The sequence below is a fragment of the Equus przewalskii genome, chromosome 8, assembly GCF_037783145.1.
Source record: "Equus przewalskii isolate Varuska chromosome 8, EquPr2, whole genome shotgun sequence".
NCBI classification, from domain to species: Eukaryota; Metazoa; Chordata; class Mammalia; order Perissodactyla; family Equidae; genus Equus; species Equus przewalskii.
The window spans coordinates 52,365,122-52,392,547 of NC_091838.1; the positions used below are offsets into that span (position 1 = coordinate 52,365,122).

Sequence of the window (27,426 nt, forward strand, 5' to 3'; positions counted from 1 at the left end):
CTCTTCCCACTCTTTTCCTTGCTGATCATATTCCAGCTTCAATAGCCGCCTTCTGTGAGGTCAAGCTCTCTCCTTCCCAGCAGTCTTTGTATTTGCACTTCCCTGGGTCTGGAATCCTCTTCCCCTGGCTCTGCACAAGCCTTTATGACCTGGCCAGCTTATCTAACCTGGCTGTCTCTCCCCAACCCAGTTAGTCTCCTTGTCATCATCCCACCTCCGATTTATCACAAACTGATACTCTCTTATTTATGTGATTTGTTCAGATTTTATCGTCCATCCCCCATTAAGGATCTCTTTAGAGCTTTATGTTTGGGACTTAAAACAGCTTCAGGCACAATGTAAGCGTTCACAAGTTTCTATTGAACCAACTTAATGAGAGGATATTTACAAATGGGGAGAAAGGAAAGAAGAAAGAGGGTTAATGAAATGACATGGTGAAATGGTGAAATGACATGGTGAAAATTAGCATTATCCAGGAAAACTGTAATATGGACATGGCAAAAAGCTCATTGGAAAATCAGAAAGTAAATATATATGACCATAATAACACAGAGCAGTATTCGTTTTTACATTTATCATGTTATTATATTCACTTTTTCTGAGCAATCTAAATATTTATTGAGTAAGTAAAGTGGACTTTAGGGTGAGTTCTCTGCAATATTTTTCCAATAAATGAATCATTGCATAACTTAGTCAATTTGAATCTTAAGATGTTATAAATTTATTCATCTCTTTGTGTTTTCCTGTTTCTGAACAATATGGTTTTGGTCCAAGACTTAAAAGAAATATCACATTCATTTATTTCAATTTTTTGTGATGAGATGCTGTGTGCACTTTTGTATTTTTCTTAGTTTTGACTTTTAACAAAGTTCAACGCCATAAATCGTGCTCAGAGGATGAAAACAAAGTTAAATTTCCTTTTTGTTTTTCAAACTTTATCTTTTCTCTTTTTTAAAGGAACTTGGTCAAATAGACCTTATGTTACTTATGACACAGGCCAAGTTGTTCCAACAAAGAGAGACACAAATTCAGCTGCTCAAATAAGACAATGTTTATTCTTCTCTCATGTCATGGTCCGGAGATGGATCACTCAGGATTGAGAGGGAAGTTCTGAAATCCTCAGTACATCCAAATAGATTCTTCAGTTCTCCTCATAATGGACCCTGTGTCAAAGAACGTTTGCACCAGATGGAGTTAAACAGGCGAGGAAGACTTTATTCAAGTGAACAATAGTGATTGCATATTTAAAAGTTGGTGATAATAGATCTTGAAAGTTCTCATCACAAGAAAAAAATGCGTAACTATGAAGTAATGGATGTTAACTAAAGTTAAAAGTTGCACACCTTAAACTTATACAATGTACACCTTAAACTTGTACGATGTTATATGTCAATTACGTCTTAATCAAGTTGGAAAAAGTACTATTGCAATATGAGAGAGAAATTGAAGGTGAGAGAGTTTTTAAACACCATGGTGAACTAGTGGGAAAGTACTAGAGGGCATTGGTGGGGAGGTTGGTCAATATGATTAAACCATATGTGTTTGCTAATTGGTGCTTACTGAAGTTAGGTTCCTGCCCTCCCACAGAGCCTGGTAGATAGGAGCACTATCTTTCTTGATGGTTACATTTCTTAGGGATGGATCCCAGGCTTTTGAGAAAGACATTCCTGGGTTGTGAAACTGCCAAGAGGCTGGGAGCATATTTACATTTCAAGGGGCAGAGAAAGAATTTAGAATTTTTCTAAGTAAATGCTTCACATAATTTATCTTCCACCACTAGAAGTGAGTAGAACTTACTAAGGCTTCCAGCATGCAAGCCACCTGTTGTTCATCATGTCCAATCAGCAGGATGTCTTCGATATAATGGATCTGTGTGATGTTCTGAGGGACTCAGACAGTCCGAATCTCTTCAGACAATATTATGATAGAAGGTAGGAGATTTAACATGGCCCTGAAGCAAAAGCATAATTTCATGTGTTTGTGCCAGTAATATAAATGCAAACTATTTCTGATCCTCTTATCTGATCAGAATAGGAAAGAATGTATTCACTAAATCAATGGCTGCATACCATGGGACCAAGAGGCTTTATAAATCTGCTCTAGCAATGAGAGTACATCTAGCACAGCAGTGTGAACAGGGTTACTACTTATTTGAGCTTACAATGGTCTATACTATAGTCATTCTCCAGGATCCATCCATTTCTGTAGGAGCCAGATTGGCAAATTAAATAGATAAGATGAGGACCACCACTCCAGCGACCTTTAGGTTTTTAATGGTGACATGAATCTTTGTCAATCCCCATCTGAGTGTAATATGAGGAAGAAAATGATTTATAGCAATTACACGAAAAAGAAACAGTAAATTGCTGACTCACTTATCAGGGAGATAGTGTAATCTAGGGGAAAAGATACAGGTCAGAAAGACCAAGGTTTGAATGTTTTCACCACACGGTCTGAATACTCTGCATGACCTACCATAAATTATTCACTCTGAGTCTCAGTTGCTCTGCCTGTACATTTGAGTTAGCAATATTTGCCTTTAATCTGTCTGGTATGGAAGACTAAGTAAACAGATGAATATACAATGTTTCCTTAATAATGGTGGATATTTGGTGCTGTAGAAGAATAGTGGGCAGACTACCAAACACTTGACAAAGAAATGCAAGCAATTCAGTAGATGTGAATAGAGTTTACTACTGAGATTTTGTTTGCGTGTTTGTACGAGCTCCTGAAAGAATGGTGTTAAAATCTTCAGCCCCGTGATTGTGGATATTTTTTTTCTCCTTTTAATCCATCAGTCTTTGATTTATATATTTTGAGGCTATGTTGCTGGATACATGCAAATTTAAATGTTTTTATCTTCTTATTGATCTTTTATCATTATGAAATACCTCCCTTTATGTTTCTTTGTTGCTCTCTCTTGCTCCAAAATCTACTCTGTCTGGCATCTGTATAGCCACAAACAAACTTCTCTAGAGATAGTGAGTGTCCTCTCTCTGTTTATGTAGTAATATGTCTTGCCTTAAAGCCTACTTTGTCTGATATTATTATACTATACTGTCTGTCTTTTGGTTAGTGTCTGTATCGTAACCACTAACTATAATAAGTGCTATGAAAGAAATAAATAAATTGTGATGAGATAGACAGCAATTAGGGGCAACTTTAGATAGGATGTCAAGAATAGCTCTGTCCAAGGAGGTAAGCTAATGAGAAAATAGCAGCCAATCAAAGATCCATGATGAGAGCATCCCATGTAGTGGGAAGAGTAAACATAAAGAAATCTCTTATGGTGGGAAAGCACTAGCCCTAGTCCTATAGTAGCAATAAGACCTGCTGGAGAAGAGGTGTAAGTGAGGTAAGTGCAGGGTGGCTAGAGATCAGTTCAGAGCTAGGCACGAACTAGATCGCACAGGACCATGTAAACCATGATTAGCAAACATTTTCTGTAAAGGCTCAGATAGTAAATATAGGCTTTGCAGGACAAATGGTTTCTGTTGCAATGACTCCACTTGCCATTGTAGTGCAAAAGCAATCTTAGATAATCCGTAAGTGAATGAGCATGACTGCGTTTTAATAAAACTATTTACAAAAACAGGCAGGCAGTGGACTCAGTGTGCCCTGCAGGCTATAGTTTGCCAACCCCTGGTATAAACCATAGCAAGGATCTGGATTAGTCTAAATATCAGGAAGTCTTTAAAGAGGTGTTTTTGTTGTTGTTATTTTTTGTTGTTTGCTTGATTGTTTGGTAAGAGAGTCTGATACATGTTTTCAATCAATCACTCTGGTTGTCATGTGGAGATTGGGTAGAGGGAAATGAGTGGAAGCAGAAAAACACAGGGAGTGATTACAGTGCTCTCTCAAGATGTAAGATTGCTTGGACTAGAGTCACTTAGAGCAGACCTAGGAATCCAACATATAAATTGATGGAAGAAGGGGAAGGACTTGATGATGGATTGCTTGTTGGAGATGAGGAAAGTGTGTAAATCAAAGACAACTCTTAGGTAGCGGCATTTAATGACCCTTGGAAGAAAACTTGGAATTGAGCAAGATGGATAGATACAAAAATTCCATTTTGGACATGTTTTATGTTTGAGATGCCTATTAGACATCCAATGGAGATGTCAGGCAGACAGTTGGATATGAGCTCAGGTGCAGGTTAGAAATAATAGGTTGAATCAAGAAATTACTGATATTCACCTGATTTTTAATTACAAAGACATCAGTTCCACAGGGCTATATCTAATGTACCTTTTATAGTCAGGCAAGGAGAAAATTTAGGTGAAAGAAGATAAAAATAACAAGTACAGAGACGTGCATGAGACACATCAACCTTTAAAGGTCAAAAGAGGAGGAAATGTCAGCAAAGGAGACTAAGTCAGAACAGCCGGTGAAGCAGGAATAAAACCTAAGGAGCGCCATGTAAGCTCAGAGAGGAGGGTGCTTCAAGAGAAACTGTGTTGAATACTGCTGAACAGTTGAGTAATATGAAGAGCGAGCAACGGACACTGAATACAGAGGTTATTGACAAGAGAACTGGAGGAAACAGAAACAGGCTGGAATAGGTCAAATAATGAATGAGAGGTGATGAAGTTAACACTTTGTGTATCGACAATTCTTTTGAGATGCTTTACTGTGATGTTCGGAAGCTGGAGGATCATGGGGGTTTATGTTTGGTTATTTGTTTTAACATCAGACATACAAAAACATAGCTTAATGCCACTAGAAATCAACTATTAAAGAAAGTAATATGGTGATACAAGACCAACCAGGTCCCTAAAGGTGGGAAGCAGGTAAGTAGGTGAAAGTGCAGGGGACCTGGAGCGCTAGCTAACAAGCTGGGACCGGTGGGCCTGAGTCATCCATCTCTAAAATCTTCATTTCAGTTCTTAACCTTCCAGCCCTGACAGATGACAATAGATATGCAATCTATCGACAGAAGGATAAAGCAGTATATTTCCAATACAGAAAGTAAAATAAACTCATAATTCTGAAAGAGATTAAAATAAGACTACAGAACACAGAATTTGAACTGTATTGTGAACTTGGCTTCTTGTAAATAATGGCTCCAAGATGAAATAATCAAAGTGTTCAATGTATTCTGCTCAGTAAAGCTAGACAGGGAAGAATTGCTCCACTTCTCTGAGACAAGAATATGAATGATTGTTACTAAACAAAATCATATTTCAGTTGTGATAAAAGAGGAGAAGAAGAGGAATAAGAAGAGAATTTTGCAGTTTTAGAATCCCGTTTAGATCACTAACACAAGATGCTACCAAGTAAGAATCTTTAGCCAAGACACACTGGTAGGGCCCTAAATAAAAATTTACTTATTTAAATAACATCATACACATCAGTAAACAGACCCTGCCTCAAATTTCTCCAGGGCTCTCCTCCTGACCCTAGACCCTTCCATCACACCCTGTAACTCCCCATTATCCAACAACTAAGGGGTTAATGCTTAGTACAGCAGGTGACCTCTGATCCTACATATCCCTCCTGTCATTTTTCTCTCCAGTATCCTTCCTCTCAACCCACCACTGCAAATTTGGCAGACTACCACTAAGTTAAAGAAAAGTAGTGCTCCCTTCTGAATGTCCTCTAAAACACCCCCCTCAACTACAAAATTTCCTCAAACATCTACTTAATGCCTTGGTTTAAAGGCAGACAGACATAAATCCCTCAGAAAGAAATTGAATAGAAAGCATGGCAGGTTCAGGGGCAATTGCAGTGCATAATAAGGGGATCTAACTTAGAATTTAAAGAATATGAGTGTGCTTGGAGAACAGCAAAATAGTCCGGTTTGACTGGAGCACAGACGTATGTAAAGCACCAGGAGGCAATGGCCGGGGCAAGAGAGCAAAGAGGAATTGAGACTATTGCATAGGTAATCTGGTGCCAGATGGCTTGATTTAGAATCCCAGCTTCTCTGTGTGAGCTGGAGTAAGTTATTCAACCTTCTGTGTCTCAATTTACTCATCTGAAAAATGGGAGTAATAGTATCTTCTTGCTAGGGTTATCAAGATGGTCAAATGAGTTAATGGATGAAACCTGCTCAGAAAAGTGCCTGACCACATTGACTATTCAGTAAAAGTTAGCTGCTATTGTTGGTGGAGAGTGGTGTCTTATTTCGGTGGAAGAGAATGCTGTGGCTGGTTCCATGGGCAAATGTTTGCATTTTAGTGACTAAAGATAACTGCCTCTGATGTCATCAAAGCATAAAGGGTACATCCTGCAAACGATTCCAAAATGGTCCATGACTCTTTTCAACAGAGAGTAGGAGGCTTGGCTGAGTCACAGGAAATGCAACAGATTAAGGCCCTATAAAAGAAGTTCATTAGCATCCAGCTGGCCCAGCATCAGCACAGGACAGTTTATTTATGCTTTAGGACACTGCATTTCGGCTTTATGCTTTATGACACAATTTGCAAAGCTCAACAGTAGGATTTCTTCATTTCCTACTGCAAATACCCTAGAACAATTTCTATTTGTGATACAATTCAATCAATACATAAATTTTGCTACTTAGAAGATAAATTAAAATTCTTAGATAGGATAGATGATTTAATAGGAATAAATTTGCCCAGCTGGTACAGATTGATGCATAGTAGTCTAGAGAGGTGGGCATGGTGCACTTTTTTCAGTAGCATTTGATTCTTTTAACACCCAAGATAATCCACTGACAAGAATTTCACGCTAAAATTTGTTCAGTGTTACAATTTGGATCTATGAATGGTAGCCAAGGCTTTTTAGAAAATGGATGTACATGCAGTATGTAGAGGTACCATACCAAAGTTAACTCCATAGAAAATTCAAAAGCCAGAAATCTGGGAATCAGTTTGTTTTTTGACACTAAATCAAACAAAACAGGCACTGATATATTTTGTTTTCATTTTGTCCCATATCTGATTTTTTAATTCATTGTAGAAAGAAATCAGCCTTACTTCTAAAATTCTTCTAATTAACTTATCACAATAAACTACTCCCTGGGTCTGTGTATTTAAAATGTTAACCTGACACACCTCAAACTTACCTAGTGACAGTCAGGTAACATCTCTAAAATTTTCTAAGAAGGAAGGAAGCAGAGGAGGGAGGGGAAGGAGAAAGGTAAATATCTATACACAAACTTCCCTGTCTCAACTGATTTTTATTGTTGTTGGGTGGGAGGACCAGTTAATTTGCCATCAGAATCTCATCAGCCTGGGCTGATGTCACGCAATTTCTCTGCCATTGCAATCCCCAAAACAGAATGTCAGACAGAGGCTAATGAATAGTCCCATGAAATAGATGAAAAAGGAAAATCATTCGCTACCTTTCAATAGTCGTTAGCTCTAAAACACATGGCATTTTTTTTTCACATTTTAATGAAAGATCATGCGTGTTATCTCCATTGTAGAATGTGAACTCGTCAACATTGCTCTAAGAAGGGGATCGATATCCTACCTTACCATAAACCCTTGAGAAAACACACTGAGAGAGATTATGCACCACAGCCAGAACTGATGAATATTTGTTGTGAACAAATGAATTCAGTGATGGGGTATTAGTATTGTACCTATGTGTAAGAGAAAGAAGGGAAATGCTCGCTTAAATCATCCATTTACCAGACCTTAAATAGACAGCTAGAAGACACAGCTAAAAGAGAAGACTTGCTAAAGGACAACCTCCACAAATTACTAGATTTTTAAGAATTGCCAAAGAAATATTTTGACCTTAAAGGAAATTTATGAAATAAAAAAAAATCCATAAGTATATCACTCTTCTATCTGAGTGCATTACTTTCCATATTTTACTTAATGGTTGTCAAGTCCTGTGCAACTCTTGCACCATCCCAGTTATCTGCTGCCCCTGACTCATGCCTCCCATTGGCCTTCCCCTGAATCAATAGGAACAAAGGCTGGGGAGCTATCAAGGGCTTCCAAGGGCTTCTAAATCCTGGACATAGGATTTAGAGGATCTTCTACTGTTCTGTAGTTGAGGATTCTGCAGCTTTTGGTGTTCTATGGCACTCATAGCTCTCAATTTCTGGAAATTACTCCAATCAAAGGGAGGCCCAGCTTCCTATCTGGTCTGACTCCCACTCCCATCAACCACTGTCCACGTCTGTTGGAATCTCTTGGATATCTAGGATTTCATAGTGCTTCCTAGTTGTTGACACCAGAAGGAGCTCTGTTCACCATCTGAGCCAGTAGGCTCAGGCTAGAGTTTCTTCTTCCAACCTCCATTCAACTAGGGTCAGGTTAAAGTTTCAATCTCCCTTGACTTTTCACTGGTTGGTATTACGGGAAATATCTCCTTCTGTCTCTGGATCTCCCTCGATGGCCACTTCTGAAGCCAGGCACTCTTCTCAATCACTGTGTTCAAATGTCCCTTGAGCGGAAAGCCGGTGCAACATCCTTGGGACTGACTTTGTGGAAGACAGCCCTCTTGCCAGTAGGATTTGGTAGGTGCCTAGCTCTTCTTATTCCCTGTTTTTCTTACCTCAATCCTCTCTCAATCCCTGTGTGCACATGGCTGGCCCTGCATACTCGTATATATTAAGCCCCTCATGCGAGCCATCTTTTACTATTGCAACCATAATAGGGTTCCCCATACTATATTATTCTATGGCTTAGAATTGCTTCATATTCTCCAAATAGTTTGTTTTAAAGGTTGCATAATATTCTGTCCAGTTAGAATAATCATTTGCATAATCATTTTCCTATTGCAAAATCTCAGGTTGTTCCCTCTATTTGTGAGGCTAAATAGTATAATAATTTAGAGTACAAAATCTACAGTCTGATGTTGGCTGCACCATAGCAAGTTACTTAGGCTCTTTGCACCTCAGTTTCCTTATCTATAAGATGAGAAGAGGGCATGTGAGGATTAAATGAGTATGTAAAGCATCTAAAACGTGCTTGGCACAGGATAAGTATATAAGTGTTGGCCGTTAGGAGTATTATTTCACATTCGCTACATAGAAAATGTTCAGTGAACATCTCCATTTATCTTTTGCTCTTAAAAAAATAATTTTTTTAAGAATACAGCCCACAGATTTCATTTGCTCTATCAAGGGAAGACAAATTTTGTGACTTTTGACCTATAGACAAATTGCTTCCCCCGAAGGCTATACTAATTTCCAATGTCATAAAAATATATTAATGTACTAGTTTTGAAATGTGTCAAATTGTCTATTACAATTTTCACTGTGCTATGATCAATAACTAAATAAAATTAGTTTTTATTTCTTTGAATTTTACCAAGTGTGAGTTTTTTAAAGTGTGTTCACTACATAATTACGTTTTTCTCTATTTAATCCTGTGTGAAGTCATTCATAATATTCTGAACAATCTCATAATCAGTGCATCCCACTTTTGATAATACAAAAGTAAACCTACAATTCAAGAAATATAATGAGACTGGCAAATTCATTAAAAACAGTAGATTTTTCTTGATCTCTAGGATAGAATTATAGACTACAAATTTTCAAGGAACTCACTGAAAGGTAGGACATATATAACTTTGTGTGTCTTCCTCTGATTCTGTTAAACTTAAGCCAGTAACTCGACAGATTAATTAATTGCCTCTCTAAAGAAGACCAGGATGATTTGGGAAGACCATGTTATATTTTGTTTATTATTAACAATATGAATTGTTTGTAATATTTTGTGCCTTAAGCCTAAAATCTGTTTCAAACTTTAAGTTAATTTTCATAATAATGACCTATTATGATCATTATGATGGTGATGATGATGACACATCTCTTATTTATTGAGCATCAAATGTGTTCCAGACATTTCATTAGATATTTTCATTTATTATCCCTGATCCTTATAAATTCTCCACCAACTTTTTGGTAGATGAGGCAATTGAGAATCTGAGAGCATAAGCGACTTGCCCAACACTGAATGAATAGTAAATGTGTCTAGAATAATTAATTATGCAGTGGGAGTTGCCTTTTTTTTAAGGTAACCTCCAAAGTTTCATTTCATATAAAACAAAAAACGGTGTGAAACACTATCTTGCTACTGGGGAAGACTGTAGTCCATTTTCTGTCTTTTTAAACAGAAGGATATTTATACAAGACAAAATCAAGACATCTATTTTTCACCCTGTAAAACAAAATTTTCCTTCTTCTTTGGAATTTTGTTTTTTACTTACATTGTATGAGAAAGCAAAAAGTAAATTTCCATCACTACCTTCTGCTCTATGTACCTTCAAAAATTTACCAGCATAATAACAGGTTGGAGAATTTCTTTTCTTTCATAGCTTCATCATGGACTTGATTCAAGGACCACCCAAAGGTGTAATGTCCACCACTATTTGCTTTGGAAAAATTGATCCCTAGGAACTAGTAGCTAGTTTCCTAGATAAACACCAAGATTCTGAAAATGAACACATATTATCTGTAGAGATACATGAAATGAGAACTTCACAGGACCTTAGAGCTGGCCAAAAGTCATTTTCTTCATTCATTCATTCTCCAGCATGTATTAAGTGCCCACTATGTGCAAGCACTGCACTGGGCTTTAAAAGGAAACAAAGACAACCAGGAAATAGTTCCACTTTTGATAATACAGAAGTAAACCTACAATTGGAGAAATATGATGAGATGGCGTTGTTATGGAAGCACTGAGGAAGGAACCCGAGCTCAGCCTTGGTTATAATCGTGACCCTCTTCCATGGCTTATGGCAGAATAACGTGGAAAGAATGCTTCCAAGCGACTGGAGACTCCCTCACTTATCCCTAAACATTGAACAGTGTGTTACGAAGTGGGAACGCTAAGCCGAACAAGGCATAGACATCCACTGCCTGGCAGCGCATAATCTTGTGGAGAATACAAACGTGTATACCAGAGCCTGCTGCACAATGTAATGAATCTAACGATAAAGGCATATCCCAGACCTTGGTGCCGCCATTGTTCCTCAATGTTCAATAGCTCACGTGGAAGAAATTCCTCTTTTGCTAAATGCTAATTCATCATAAAGATCCCATCTTTATTTTCTCTTCTGTTATCCAAACTTATGACAGAAAAGTTGGTTACTATCCCTCACTAACTTGAACACAACTCTATAGCTGTAAATAAGGAAACAAATAAAGACTTAGAATTTAAGATTCTGGGGGTGGAAACTAATATCTGCACATTGTGACTCTAATGGGAGCCATCATTTCAAACTTGGAACATAAATATAGCCTGGATCTCAGTGGAATACATAATGCTTTTGTATTTAAAATCTCTGTGCATTCCTAGAAAAAAAATACATGTGTTAAGTAACTCAATCATCTGCCTAAGATGACTTCCTTGGCCTCTCTACAGTGAACAGGTCCCATCGAATCAGTGTGTTAACATCAACCAATTAATAATTCCTTTGAGCACTTACAATGCTTACTGCATTCTTCTAAGCATTCTGAGAAAAATTCAAAGTCCGGGTACAATCTAACTTGGGAAGTTATAAGTATGTGTATATATATAATCTGTATATACACATATATTTGGAGTCAGGTATGAAAGTACAGGTTATTCATCCTCTGATACTATGTACGGTGTGTGCCTATATACATATATGCAATATATATGGAGAGAGACGTGCTACATCTATTTTTATATTTTAAATAATTCTATTTATAGAAATTGATTTACGCAAGCTTTTTAGAAATATATGTAATCTACAAAACAGCAAACATATACTAAGAATAATTCTGTATATTTCTATGCATACTTTTCCTCTTCAACATCAATGCTTAGTACAACACCTGACATTTAATAGGTATTTATTCAATATTTTAGAATGGATTAATATTTTTCTGACCAAATATCAGCTAAAAGTGAAGCCATAAACCAAGCCACTTACTCAATTTTTTTTTTTGTATTATTGGAAGCTGAAAACATTTAGGAAAAGATACAGATGTACTTTTTTTTTTTTTTTTTTGGTGAGGAAGATTGGCCTTGAGCTAACATCTGCTGCAAACCTTCCTCTTTTTGCTTGAGAAAGACTGTCCCTGAGCTAACGTCTGTGCCACTCTGTCCTCCGTGTTGTATATGGGAAGCCACTACAGTATGGCTTGATGAGGGTATGCAGGTCTGTGAGCAGGGTCTGGTATCTGAATCCAGAAACCCCAGGCCACAGAAGCGGACTAGGCAAATTTAAGCCTTACACCCGGGCTGCCCCCTATGTACACTTTTGTAGACTCCTAATAGGAAATTTTTGAAACGAGCATAACACTGACTTCATAGAGTTGACAAACATTTTATTGCCAAAGGAAATGTTAGTTTGTCTACAATGGAGATATGAAGCCTTCATTGTTCTACAAATGGTGTGAAATTTACAATATGAAAGACTATTGCTTACGTCACTGCTAAAGCCCAAAAAAGAGTGTGTTCTCCTACTTGACTAGTCTTTCCTACTTCTCTGGGACTATCCAAGGAGGCTAATCTCACATTCTTTCTATCAATATAATTTTTCAAATTTGCTCTTGAAATAAGGGGAGATCTAAAACCAGCCAGGAAAAAAACCTTTTCCCAGCAGCATTTCAGTAGTTTATTCCTTGTTAAATATAGAAGACAAACAAACTAACAAAAAGAAAATCCGTCGGAATCTATATTTTGCAACCTCAGGACGGATTGAGATATTTTTTGCAAGCAGCATCCAAACCTATCCTGAAATATGCTTAAACATAGTGAGAGTGCTGGCCTGTCATTAGAGCTTACCTTCTTGTTTGTTTTTGTTGTTTTCAGATACTAAAGGAGGAAATAAACCTCTGACGAGTTAGCACGTTTTCAAAGGCGGCTGTCATGCTTCCCTGCACATTGCCTCTGAGCGATCACACTCATCTCTGGGCACAGAACCAACACCTCATTGCTGGTGAGCCGCAACCATAGGTCTGATTAAAGAATGGTCCGACAGCTCCCACAGAGATTTCTATCCAATTTCCTTCAGCCTCTAGGTTGGTGGATTTAGGTGAAAAAGCGTGATGGCTGAGAAGGAGGCTGTTTGGAGGAACGTGGAAAAACATTGTGGAATGATCGGAGGTCTAAGAGAAATACCGTGAGGCATTCTTTCTCCAGCGCGGAAAATAAATGTGAGCCTTGATTTACTGTAACAGGCAGTAGGAGTTTTCCAAGTAGAGGAGGCTGCATTCGCAAAAGAGAACCTCAGACTGCTTGATGGTTGTGAGGACAGGGAATTCAAATGAACTTTGTCACTATTGCCTGTTTCATGAGAGAAAGATTCCCCGGCGGAGCACAGATGGCATGTTTGAACGAGAAGCTGATTATGCCAAGAGGTTAGTATGCCTGAGAGCATCGCTTATTGATCTGTGAGCGGGACCGCAAGACAACTAGCGATGAATATTGATCTGTGAGGAGGACACAGGAGAGCTAGCTGTGAAGAAGAGCGCACAGCTGTCTCCAAAGCACCTGAGAGATCAAAGCAACTTGAAATACACATCCAATACAGGAATTATTTTAATCCCCTTCGTCTCTTTTATTCTCTATCTTAAAATACATGAAAGAAATCTCATCTGTTTAAAACGCAGCACACAAAAGTAAAAACACGGAATGTTGAAAACCAGTGTTTAGTTAAGAAACGTGCATGCAGAATTAAGAAAAAATATGCAGGAAGCACAGGAATAGTAAGAAAAGGAAATCCAAAAAGGGTTACGGCCGGATTTGCTTCAGGAGCAAAATCCAACTGTGATGCTTCAAGTACGAGCTCTCACTGGGCTCACTTCCCTTAAACGGCAGCCTCTGTTTTTAGAAGCATTTGGCCAGTTTTGACTCTGTCTTCTTCAGTACCTGATGGAGGTTCAGAATACAAAGGATAAAAGCAACCCTCACTGTAGCCCTATCATCGCTACCTCAATCCCCTATGTTCTCCATGAAGCAATATTCGCTCTTTTTCTATCAACAAACCTTACTTATAGGGCATAAACTTTAGTAATATAAAATACATGGATTTCTTGAAATTGAGCTTCCCTAAAGACCATAAGCATTTTTAGATTTCTCATCATTAGTAATTAAAGCTCATTTAGCAATTCCGGATACATTAAGTTACATAAAATACATTTAAAATGCAAGTTCTTGATCACACATACAATAAAATCTAAGAGGAGAAATCAACTCTGACCCAGAAAAATTAATGAGAAACTTCATCAAATATGCCTACAAAAGACGTTTTGGTTGCTTAAATTTAAAATGTAAGTTAGAATATGTATGTATATACCATAATATTTTCAAATATTATTTTTCATTCAAATTTCCCCATGTTTTGCAAACAATTTCCCTTTTGTTGACTTAAACAAAAATGTGAAATCCATGGAGCCAAGATTAGATAAACACTAGCCCATCCAATGGAGAGAAGTGTGCTAAATCCTTCACTAAGATTGTGGTTTGTCAATTTCTTCATTTAGTTCTGCCTGTTATTGTCTTATCAATTTTGAGGTATTTTATTAATTGCAAACAAATTTGGAATTGTATGCCCATCCAGAGTTTTGTAGTTGTTTTTATTTTTAATCTAGTCTCTGCCTTTTAACCTGATATTTAATCAGTTGCTATAAACTAATGACTGGCACAGTTGAATTTAACTCTACTGTGGTATTATTTGATTCTTACTTGACCAATTGTTTTTTTGTTCTCTTTTGCCTTTTTTCATTAATTGTTCTTATTTTATTATTTCATTTTGCTCAATTAGCTTGTTGGTTATACACTTTTATTACCTTTCAGTGGTTATGCTAGACATTAACACATATCTTTGACATTTAGAATCTATTACAAACACTTTTACCATTTACTAACAAGAATCTTGGCATATATTTACATCGTTTACCCTTCTTATCTTTTTGTGATATCGTTAAGTACCTTAATTCTACATTTATTTATACTTAGAAGTCATTATTACTGTTGTTTTATGGAGTTAATATTCATTTTAATTTACTCACACATTTATCCTTTCTGTGTTCTTTGGATATTTATGATTTGTGTCTGTAACTAGATTGCAAGTCCCTTATGCAAGGCTTATTTGTCTTCCTCATAATATGACCCCATCTGTCTCCTCATTCTCATCTCTCACAAGTGCCCTGAACAATTTAAGCTCCAGCCATATCAAACACTTATTCCCAACTCCCAGCTCATCATAGGAGTTAACGGACTAGCTCTTATTTTGGTGTCTTTGCAGATGTTACTCTTTTTCCTTCCCAACCCATCTCTGCCCAGTTTTCTAATGCATACTCTGTCTTGCAAATTAGCTCAGATGTCTCCACCTCAAAGACAAGATGTCCCACTTCCTGATCAGATCTGGAGTGCATGTCCCTCCTCTGGGAAATGAATTTAATCAGCTATACACTATTGAAAGTTCATAAGACTATCTCTCTACTAGTCTTTGAATTTCTTGGTACCAGGACAATGCTTTTTACCTCTGAATGTTTTGTTCTAAATTCTGCGTTTGGTATATGTATTAATTTTCCAGGGCTACTGTAACAAAGTACCACAAAATAGGTTACTTAAATAGAAATTAATTGTCTCAAAGTTCTGGAAGCCAGAAGTCCAAAATCAAAGTGTTAGCAGGTTTGGTTCATTCTGAGGGCTCTGAGAGGAGACTCTGTTCCAGGTCTTTCTCCTTGGCTTGTAGATGGCCATCTTCAGGTTCATATAATGTTCTTGCTGTATCTATTACTCTGTTTCCAAATTTCATCTGGTTATAAGAAATCCTGTAGTATTGGATAGAACCCACCCTTATGACCTTGTTTTAACTTAATAAAGACCTTATCCTCAAGTAAGGTTGCATTCTGAAGTACTGAGGGTTAAGACTTCAACACATGAATTTGGGAGGGACACAATTCAACCCATAACAGCACCTAATAGGTATTCAATTCCTGCATGTGGAATAATTGATTGATTTAAGGAATGAGGAATTTGTATTACCTAAATGGACATAGAAAGAAGTTATGATCGATCAATTTGCTGTATTTGGATGTTGGCATCAAGATGGTGGCATAGGCGGACTCTGAACTTACCTCCTCCCATGAACACAATCAATTTACAACTACTCTTGGAACAATTACCTTTGAGAGAGAACTGAAAACTAGATAAAAAGAACCACTGCAACAAGGGACAGTCTTGACTGAGGTGGAAGAGGCAGAAATCCCTTTCTGGAGAGAAAAAAAGCCACTTGGATGAGTCATGGAGCTTCATGGCTGGCCAGCAGCAATCCTAAGGCATGTAGCCTTCCCTGGAGGAGTGGGGGACCTGAGCGGGGAAGTGTTACCACAATAAGCATCCTTTGGACTCAGCACAACTGAGATGAGTACCATAATATCTGGCTTTGCTGGCTACTAACAACAATGGGGAATATTCCTAGAAAAGCTATGGGGCATAAGCAAAAAAAAGCCAGCTCTTAAATTTGCTCATTTCAGAAAGCAACCTAAAATCACCAGAAGGAAAGGTACAGAGTCCTTTCTTGAAAAGAGACTCACTCAATAGGCTCTGAGTGCATCTTGGTGAGAGGTGAGACCTCTTCAGGGATTGAGACATTGGCGGCAGCCTTTACTGTGACCTAGTACAGGCATGTTGACACATATGCTGGCAGATGCCATTGGAGTTCTTCCCCTGGCCTGTTAGCCCAAGGGTCTGCCTCACCCATTAGAGTGCTGATTTAATACAGCTCAGCCAGGGAAAGCAGCCCAATCTAGGGACTGGCCCCACCCAATAGCAAGTCCTTGGGCAACTTTTTGGTCTGCATAGACTGGGGGCCTGGATCCTCTGCAGGCTGGCGAGTGGGTCCACCTCTCCAGAGCAGGGTGTGCACAAGGAGCAGGTGGTATGGGGAGTTGGTGGAATGTGTGGGGGCCTCTGCAGTGGAGTGACTGAATCTGCTTCAGGGGATCAGGATGGGTGCATGGGCCAGGACTGTGTTCACAGTGTGTGTGGATGTGTAGGCTGTGGGGCTTGTCAGCAACAAAGGACCTGTGCTTCTCAAATGGCCACATATGGGATTGGCCCCACCTTCCAAAGCCTGAAACTATTGGGTGTCCCTGTGCCTAGGGCCAGCCTCACTCAGCTGCAATCCTGAGAGAACTGACAACAGCCTTTCAGGCTGGAGGCCTACAGCAACTGTAAGCCCCTGGGGGGCTAGCAACAAGCCACACTGGGGGCCTACTCACTTAACAGAAAAACTGCAACAGGACTGTGCTATTAGAACTTGCAGTCAACTGTGCTGGGGCTCCCCATGCCTGATAAAGTGGCTGAAGGGTCCATAGCAGCGAGACACAGCTGAACATTATAACCAGCTGGCCAAGGGGACAACCTAGCCTCCCTGGGCACCTACAGCCAGAGCAGCCCTGCCACAACAGGACACACGTAGCCCACACAGGGGTCACTCCTGGAACATTTGGAACTGGTAATGAGAGCGAAGCACACTGCTGGGCCTCAAAAGGCAGCTCTTACATAAGGCCACTTCTCCGAGTTCATGAGGTATAGCTGATCCACCTAACACATAGATATAAGCACAGAGAAACAGGTAAAATGAGGAGGCAAAGGAGTATGTTCCAAGCAAGAAAACAGGACAAAACCCCAGAAAAAGAACCAAATGGAACAGAAATAAGCAATCTACCCCAAAAAGAGTTTAAACAAAAAGTCATAAGGATGCTTACTGATCTTGGGAGAAGTGTGAATGAACTCAAAGAGAACATCAACAAAGAATTGAAAAATATAAAAATTAACCAGTCAGAAATGAAGAATACAATACTGGAAATGAAAAATTCACGAGAGCGACTCAATGGCAGAGTAGATAATACAGAAGAATGGATCAGGGAGCTGGATGAAAGACCAGAGGAAATCACCCAAGCTGAACAGATAAAAGAAAAAAGAATTTAAAAAAATGAGAACAGTCTAATGGAACTCTGGGACAAGGGAGCCAAGAACATACAATGGAGAAAGGAAAGTCTCTCCAATAAATGGTGTTGGGAAAACTGTATAGCCACATGCAAAAGAATGAAAGTAGACCATTATCCTGCATCATACACAAAAATTAACTCAAAATGGATTAAAGACTTGAATGTAAGACCTGGAACCATTAAACTTCTAGAAGAAAACATAGGCAGTGTGCTCTTCGACATCAGTCTTAGCAGCATATTTTCAAGTACCATGTCTGACCATGCAAAGAAAACAATAGAAAAAATAAACAAATGGGACTACATCAAACTAAAAAGCTTCTGCACAGCCAAGGAAACCATCAACAAAATGAAAAGGCAACCTAACAATTGGGAGAAGATATTTGCAAACCATATATCTGATAATGGGTTAATATCCAAAATATACAAAGAACTCATACATTTCAACAACAAAAAAACTAACAACCCAATTAAAAAATGGGCAAGAGATCTGGACAAACACTTATCCGAAGAAAATATACAGATGACCAACAGGCACATGAAAAGATGTTCAACATCATTAACTATCAGGGAAATGCAAAACAAAATTACAATGCAATATCACCTCACTCCCATCAGAATGGCTATAATTAACAAGACAGGAAACAATAAGTGTTGGAGAGGATGTGGAGAGAAGGGAACCCTCATAGACTGCTGGTGGGAGTGCAAACTGGTGCAGCCACTATGGAAAATAGTATAGAGATTCCTCAGAAAATTAAGAACAGAACTACCATATGATCCAGCTATTCCACTGCTGGATATTTATCCAAATAACAAGAAAACACGAATGCATAAAGATACATGCACCCCTACGTTCATCACGGCATTATTCACAATAGCCAAGACTTGGAGTCTACCTACGTGCCCATCAAGGGATGAGTGGATAAAGAAGATGTGGTATATATACACAATGGAATACTACTCAGCCCTAAGAAATGAGAAATCTGTCCATTTGTGACAACATAGATGGACCTTGAGGGTATTATGCTAAGTGAAATAAGTCAGAGAGAGAAAGTCAAATACCGTTTGATCTCACTCGTAAGTAGAAGATAAAAACAATGACAAACAAACACACAGAAACAGAGATTGGATTGGTGGTTACCGGAGGGGAAGGGGGGAGGGAGGAGGTCATAGGGGATGATTAGGCACACATGTGTGGTGATGGATGGTAATTAGTCTTTGAGTGGTGAACATGATGTAATCTACACAGCAGTTGAAATATAACGATGTACACCTGAAATTTATATAATGTTATAAACCAATGTTACTACACTCAAAAATAAAAATTTTTTAAAAATTTTCTGTATTTGTGGAAAAAGGACTCATATTTCAGATTATACATAAAAATTCTAGGCAGTATATCAATTGACAAAAAGATTTTTAAAATGATATAGATGCTTAGCTCCTTGTAATGATAAAAATGATCTTTGAACTTAGTTTGATATATATATATGACAAAAAATTTTATTTGTAACACTTTAATTAAATTCATCATGCTGAGACATGTTTAAAAAGAATTTGTAATCCCTGAAGTATTTATTTTTTACTAAATATGTTTCTCTAACCCTTCAGAAATAAGTGATTTTTAAAATACAAAACTTTGAATTTAGTCACTAGAGGGAGCTGTATGTCACCTTACATAGTAACTTAAAGAGCAGATATCAATATTTTCAAAATCATAAACAGTGATAGAAGCTAAATTTATAAAATGAGAAAATAAGGAATAGAGGTATAGTAAGAATAACAGCTTCGAACAACTGATATTTATAGAAAATTCTGCCCAACGATAGCAGAATGCACATTTCTTTATGAGTGCTCATAGAATAATTACCAAGATAGACCATAAGTCTCAAACAAATTCAAAACAACTCAAGTCATGCAAAGTATGTTCTCCGACCACAATGAATTAAGTCAAAAACAGAAAGATTCCTGGAAAAATCTATAACTATTTGGAAACGAAATACCCTTCAAAATAACTCATAGATCAAAAAATAAATCAAAAAGGAAATTGAAAAATATTTTAAATTGAATGAAAATGAAAACACTACATATCAAAATTTATGGGGTGCTGATAAAGCAGTAATAGGGAAAGTGTAAAGAACGATATACATTTATTAAAAAAAAGAACAAAGCTCTCAAATCAATGACTTCAGCTTCTGGCCTAAGAAACTAGAAAAATAAAAAAGCAGATAAAACCCAAAGTAAGCAGGAAAGAAATGAAATTATAAAGGTCAGACTGAAATCTAGGAAACAGAAAAAAAAAAAGGGCAAAAGAGAAAATCAGTGAAATCTAAGCTGGTTCTTTGAGAAGATCAATAAACTTGATAAACTTCTGACTAGACTGATCAGATGATCAGAAAAGAAAAGAAAAACACAAACGACTGAGACAGAACATGAGTGATGACATCACTACAAACTCTACAGAGCTGCTGTTAAGCTACAGCTGGGAATCTAGTTTTTCTCACTTATGGATTAAGAAAAAAATTATGTGTGATGATTGGCCTTCCCCATGCTGACCTGTGTAAGCAAGGTTTGAGGCTCTCTTTGAGGATTTTATAGCAATCCTCTACTTAACCCCTTTGTATTCTAAATGATCTCTATCTGTATCGGACTCCTATCCTAGACAGAGCTTCTGCAGACGGGTGCTGAACAAATACTTGAAAATATAAAAGTGTAAAGTACTCCAGATTGTATGAGGTGTAATACAGAATAAGAATGAACAGTAGCAGAGTTGGCAAGCCCACTTTGGGTGAGTTCTCTAGGGCCTGGTAGCTCCTCTGGAAGATAAGACCCATTAGGAATAGTAGAAGGGAGCAGCTGGATCTCTCTCTTACCTGTCACCTCTAATGCATTTTTTTCCTAGCTATCCATGAGATTGAGCATCTTTTAATATCTTTTTGGCCCCTGTATTTCCTCTTTGAGGAATTGAGTTTTTAGATTTTTTTGTCCATTTTTATTATTTTTGCCTCAAAAATTCATAAAAATACATTGTATCATTGGAATTTTAACCCTTTGAGTGTCATATATGTATTGCAAATGTTTTTCTCAGAATAACATTTATCTTTTACTATTAGTTATAGTGTCTTTTACTGTTAATATATTTTTACTTATATTTTAGGTACTCAAGTGTTGTATGTTTCAGTTTTCTGAGTTTCTCACTTAATAGAGGAAAAGGTAACCCAAGATTCAAAATATACAATCTACTAAATTTTTTTCTAACATTTTATTGTTTTGTACTGTAGGCTTAAATTCTTAATCCATCTGGAATATAGTTTTGTACATGATATGAGATGGGAACTAAATATTTATTTATCTTTTCTACAACTTTTGCTTGTTTTGACTTTTTTCAACCTGGGCTTTAAAATAAGTCCTAAAACAATTACTTTTGGGTTGACAACAAGGCTGTTAAAGACTAACTTTGGACCTAAAATGTTGACCTGTCACTACAAAAGAAAAGGCTAAAGTCTTGCAGGGGAATCACTATTTGTTAAATTTCTTCTGTACATGATCCCTACTAGTGATAATCATTCCCAGCCTCCCAGGAAAGCTGAACTATCTCAAAGAATGAGGTAAATACATGAAAGGCTACAAACTTGTAGGGCTGTGGGCTGTGTAGACTCCCAACACCTTTTTTGTAGCTTCCCATGGTGCCGCCGATTCTTTCAACCAAGCGAAGCTGAAATTGAGGAACGTAGGCAAAAGCAATCCCTAGCTATTAATGGTAAAAAGAACCAACACATGAAGACTTTAGGCATGACCAAAGTGAAGTAAGAATCTCTTGTCTCTGAGAGAATCTTGTCTTTTTTCATATACTTCGTTTTACTCTCAGCAGTATTTTTAAAAAGAATTTATTCTAAACAGCACATCTGTTCACATTAAATTTCTGACAACCAGTGTGGCAGTCTGAAAAAATGTCCCCCCAGCAAAGATACATTCACTTCTTAATCTCTGGAACCTGGGAATACTGCCTGATATGTCAGAAGGGTAAAGGCTGCCTTATTTGGAAAAAGGGTATTTGCAGATTTGGGGATTAAGTTAAGGATTTTGAGCTAAGGAGATCATCCTGGGTCCTAAGTGCCATCACAAATGTTTTTATGAGAGAGAGGCAAAGGGAGATTACACACATACTCACATACACTCACATACACACACTCACATACTCACACTCATACACTCACACACACACACGAGAGTGAAGAGAGAGGCAGAGATTGAAGCGATGTGGCCACAAGCCGAAGAACACTGAGAAATGCCTGCAGCCACTAGAAGCTGCAAGCGCCAAGGAACAGATTCTCTTCCCAGAGTGAGAAAATGCATTTCCGTTGTTTTAAGCCATCAAGTTTGTAGTAACCTGTTATGGCAGCCCCAGGAAACTGCTTCAACTGCTTTATGTCTTAAACGCGAACTCCTTTTAACATGTTCAGGAGAAACCTGTAGAGTCTATCATAGCCACATTTTACCCTTTGGGGTAAGAAGTAAAATTCTTTTCAATACACAAAGGTTTGTTTTAAACATTCAACTTTTAAACATTTAAACTTTCAACAAGACAAAAGTAGGCCAAAGGCAAATTGTTAAAAATGATATGACTCAAATCCTAAACCATAGAGTAGTTTCTGCTCAACTACACATTGATTACCAACCAAAAAAACTTAGTTTTTATTGAAATCCTTTAATTTGATGAGCAGACAGTATGTCTCACTGATTTTAGTTGCATGGGATTCCTTTTAATTTCTTTCATATATCCACAAGTGAAAGTGATGCTTGATTGGACAGAAACCACAATAAGCCAAAATCCCACTGAAGTAAAATTTTGTTGACCTACACCCTCTCATCATTTACTCATACTGGAAGTTAAAAGTACATACATGTAATCAGGCAAATCAGTTTCCATCATAATAAATACCAAATAATTATTTTGATTTAATAATAATAGATAGTTTGAACAATTATCATCATATTTTTATGGACATTAACTTTAATCTTTACAATGGTTTTGAAAAGCAGATTTTAGTATTTTCATTTTAGAAGTGAGGAAAATGAGAATTAGAGAGATTAAGTTACTGGCCAAAGGTTATAAAGCTAAAAAGACATAAACTAAAGGTCCTCTGACTTCTTAGCTTATGTTCTTTCTATGGATTGCATTTCTTCCTAACTCTGATACCTGCTGCCACATATTGCTTGAAAATAAATAACCTGGAATAGGGCTTGACCGTCATTTTTTGTCCTTTTCTTCCTCCTCTCCCTCCTCCTCCTTCCCTCTTTTCTTTCCTTCTCCCTTTCTTACTCCTCCTCTTCTTCCCTCTCTTCCTCATCAAAAGGGTCCTTGAGTCAGCCTAGAGGTATAATTAAAATTGTCACTTCTTTTCTGTAACAAAGCATATTTGAGTTCCTATATTTGGGTTCACATAATCAGTAATAAAATTGGTATTAGCACCCGATTTTCTTGTGCTTGATGTATTGTGTTCTGCCGCATTGCAAGTTATTTTATTCCAAAACTCTCATAAATATCACCTTTACTCCAAGAAATAGATCCACATAAATATAGCCAACTGATCTTTGATAAAGCAGCAAAAGCAACACAATGGAACAAAGATAGTCTTTTCAACAAATGGTGCTGGAACAACTGAACATCCACATGCAAAAAATTGAATCTAAAAACAGGCCTTACACTCTTCACAAAATGGATCGTGGACTTACAGGTTAAACACAAAACTATAAAACTCCTAGAAGATAACACAGAAGAAAACCTAGATGACCTTAAGTGTGGTGATGGCTTTAAAGATACAACACAGGTAGAAAGACATGATCCATGAAAGAAATAGTCGATAAGCGGCGCTTCATTAAAATAAAAAACTTCTGTCCTGCAAAGGACAATGCCAAAAGAATGAGAAGACAAGCCACAGACTGGGAGAAAATATTTGTAAAAATACACATCTTATTAAGGACTGTTATCCAAAATATACAAAAAACTCTTAAAACTGAGCAATAAGAAAACAACCTGATTTAAAAATCCTCCAAAGACCTTAATAGATATATCATCAAAAAAGATAGACAGATGGAAAATAAGCATGTGAAAAGATGCTCCACATCACATATTATCAGAGAAAAGTAAATTAAAACAATGATGAGATACCACCACATACCTACTACAACAGTCAAAATCTAGAACACGGACAACACCAAATGCTGGTGAGGATGTGGAGAACAGGAATGCTCAGATAAGTGGGTAAACAAACTGTGGTACATCCAGACAATGGACTATTATTCAGTGCTGAAAAGAAATGAGCTATCAAGCCATAAAGTGACATGGAAGAAACCAAAATGCATATTGCAAAGTGAAAGAAGCCCATCTGAGAAGGCTACATAATATATGATTCCAACCGTATGACATTCTCAAAAGGACAAAACTACGGGGACAGTAAAAAGTTCAGGGGTTAAGAGAGAGGAGGGATGACTAAGTGGAGCACAGAGGATTTTTAGGGCAGTGAAGATACCCTGTATGACATTGTAATGATGGATATATGTCATTATAGAAACGTTCAAATTCATAGAGTGTATAATGCTAAGAGTGAACCCTGAGGAAAATTATGGATTTGGGATGATTATGACGTGTCAGTGTAGGTTCATCAATTGTCACAAGTGTGTCACTCTGATGGGGCATGTCAATAATGGGGGAGGCTGTGCATGTGCAGGGGTAGGGGGTATATGGGCAATCCCTGTACCTTCCTCTTAATTTTGTTGTGAACCTAAAACTGCTCTAAAAAATCTTTTTAAAAAAATATTACATTTACTTAAGATATTTAAATTCTCTGATTTTGCCCGTTTTTCATTCTCTGTCTCAGAAAATGATATAAAATCTTTCCAATCGCCCAAGTTACAAATCTTCAAATCATCAGCAACTCTATTCCCTTTTATCGCCAGATCTTCACACGACATGTGACTACTTGTCAAATTCTGTCTATCCTATCTATAAAACAGTTCTCAAATTTTAAGGGTGAGGGTCATAGACCAATTAAAAATCTAATAAAAACTCACTCCCAAAAGGCACTTATACAAAAAAAGTGCATGCAGTTTCATGGAGTTCACAGATATCTCAGAACCCATCCATAGAGCCCAGTCTAGAAAGCCTGCTCTGCTCAGTACTTCCTCCTTAATCTGTCTCAGCTTTCAACCCACACTCTATGCTGTAGTTTTCTCCATCTTTCCCCTGGGTTATAGTTTAGTCTCTCAACTGATTCTCTGACTCCTTACTCCAATCTACTCATTAACCAGATGCCAAGATAAACTTTCTAAAATAGATGTCTGAGCGTGCCAAATCCTGTCAATGGTGCCTGGCACCAGCGCTTTCTGGCTGGTAGTGCCGATGTCATGCATCTCTTCCCACCTCTGAGTTTACTGATATCAGGTTGTAGCTTGATAGCAGTCACTGTAGGAGTATTTATACCACAAAAACTGGCAAATACAACAAATTAGTCTTTTTCTTTCATTTAGAGAACAGATTTACCAGCATAACACTGCCCGTATTTTCAAATGTTGGGGTTTCCCATTGCCTGAAGTTCAAACTCTTTAGCATGTTAGGCCTCTATAATCTCACCTTAAACTTCTTTCTAGCTCCATATCCCACTATTCTCCGTGGCTTCTATACTACAGTCTCTAGCCACATCAAGCATGCTCATAGCTCCCTGATTACACTAATGGATTTCCCACTTCTGTAAGCCAGAATGTGCCAGCCCCCATAACAAGAATCCTACTTCTCAAGAGCCAAATCTAGTTTGTTCAGTCCATTATAAATATTGCCCTTTCTGTCGAGTCTTCCCTAATACTCCCACTCAAAATCAATCCCTACTTTGTGTTCCAATATCAGTCCTTTATCCCTCCCATGACATCTACCAGTTGCTTAATAAACTTTTTTTTTAAATTTTCTTTTTAGGAAGATTAGCCCTGAGCCAACATCTGCCACCAATCCTCCTCTTTTTGCTGAGGAAGCCTGGCCCTGAGCTAACATCCGTGTCCATATTCCTCTACTTTATATGTGGGACGCCTGCCACAGCATGGCTTGATAAGCGGTGCATAGGTCCGCATCTGGGATCCAAACCAGGGAACTCTGGGCTGCCAAAGCAGAATGGGCAAACCCAACCAACTACACCACTGGGCAGCCCCTGATAAACATTTATTGATTGCCCTCTAGGCAAAGACAATATACTTCTATCTGTTCTAAATTTATGTAATTTCCTTCTAGGCAAAGATTGTGTTATGCGTCTTTTTGATTCCCCGGATTGAATCTCCACGCTAAGCATAGAACTTTATCCACTGTAGATGTGATGTGCAATAAAAATTTGTTGAATTTAATCAAAAGCCTTTGTGGTTCCAGGACAATTCAACATCCCATTTAATTTTTAATAGAGTTTCAGGTAGTGAGGCTAGGATGAATGCTATATATGTGTCTATCTAACATTCATCAAAGTTGAAAATGGATATCAACTATTAACAAAGTAGAAGATGGTAACTACAGGATGACACATTTGTCTTCAAGGCACACAGAGGAATACTGCTGGGTAATTAATTTCTTGTTCTGAAGGTTAATTATTAACTTGCCTTTATAACATTATTTAACTGTGTGCTGCGAACTCCTATTGAGGACAATTATTGGTAAAATTACTTTTAGGAGCAGGTTTGAGAATCTGTGATTTTGCCTAGCTTTGGTAGATATTAATTGAGCTAGATGTCACATCTTCCCTATGAGTCATTCCTCACAGCAGTCGGGAGGAATGAACATTTCTATTCCTAAATTCCCAAAGAGGAAAGTAAGGCGAAGGCAGACTGGGTGGCTTGTTCACATTTCGCATGAAATGTGAACAGCATATGCACTGACACAAAGCAACCAGACAGCATTTTAATTGCTCATCTAACCTCCAGAAAGAGTCACCATCTGTTGAAATTTGGAAGATTAAAAGATATAAAACCTGACAGAAAATTGAAAGCACATCATAAACCACAGAGCCTAGTCACAAATCTTGGAAAACAGCCACAGTGAAATGCAATTTATCTGCAAATAGGAAAAGAATAACACCACCAATTAAACGAGTGCCGAGAAGCATTCATATGAGGTTAGAACACAAAATGAAATAGTGTTTACCTTTGAAAGACAGTCCACAACGAAAGCCTTGTTATCTGTGCTTAAGGTAATGGCCTTCCATCTCCTCCAAAATCAAACCTTGTCCCTGAACAACCTGTGTTTTTATCACTGAGATTAGTTTCAGTCAAATTATCAAAGGCTAGATGACATATGACCATTGTCACAGAGTCAAGCTATTCATCTCTGAAATGTCAAGGTTTTGCCACAGATTGGTTGTTAATTTAATATATATTTTTAGAATCTCATCTTGTAAGTAAAAACTGTAAATGCTAAAACTAAAACTTCAGTCCCCCATGTACTTCTAGGTGCACAACATAACTCTCAAAGTATTTAATGTCTACTAGCGAAGCAGATATTAATGTATTGACCTTCCCTCAACTCTTTATTC

At 37.7% G+C, this 27,426-nt stretch overlaps 1 long non-coding RNA gene across 1 annotated transcript; it reads right to left on the reverse strand.

Annotated features, from left to right (window-relative positions):
- Positions 1-1,027: 1,027 nt before the first annotated feature.
- LOC139085096 (uncharacterized) lies at positions 1,028-27,137 on the reverse strand. The gene is made up of 2 exons (XR_011543136.1): positions 27,039-27,137; positions 1,028-1,163 (listed from the first exon to the last, which is right to left on the reverse strand). It is a non-coding gene; the product is annotated as an uncharacterized lncRNA (long non-coding RNA).
- Positions 27,138-27,426: the final 289 nt, after the last annotated feature.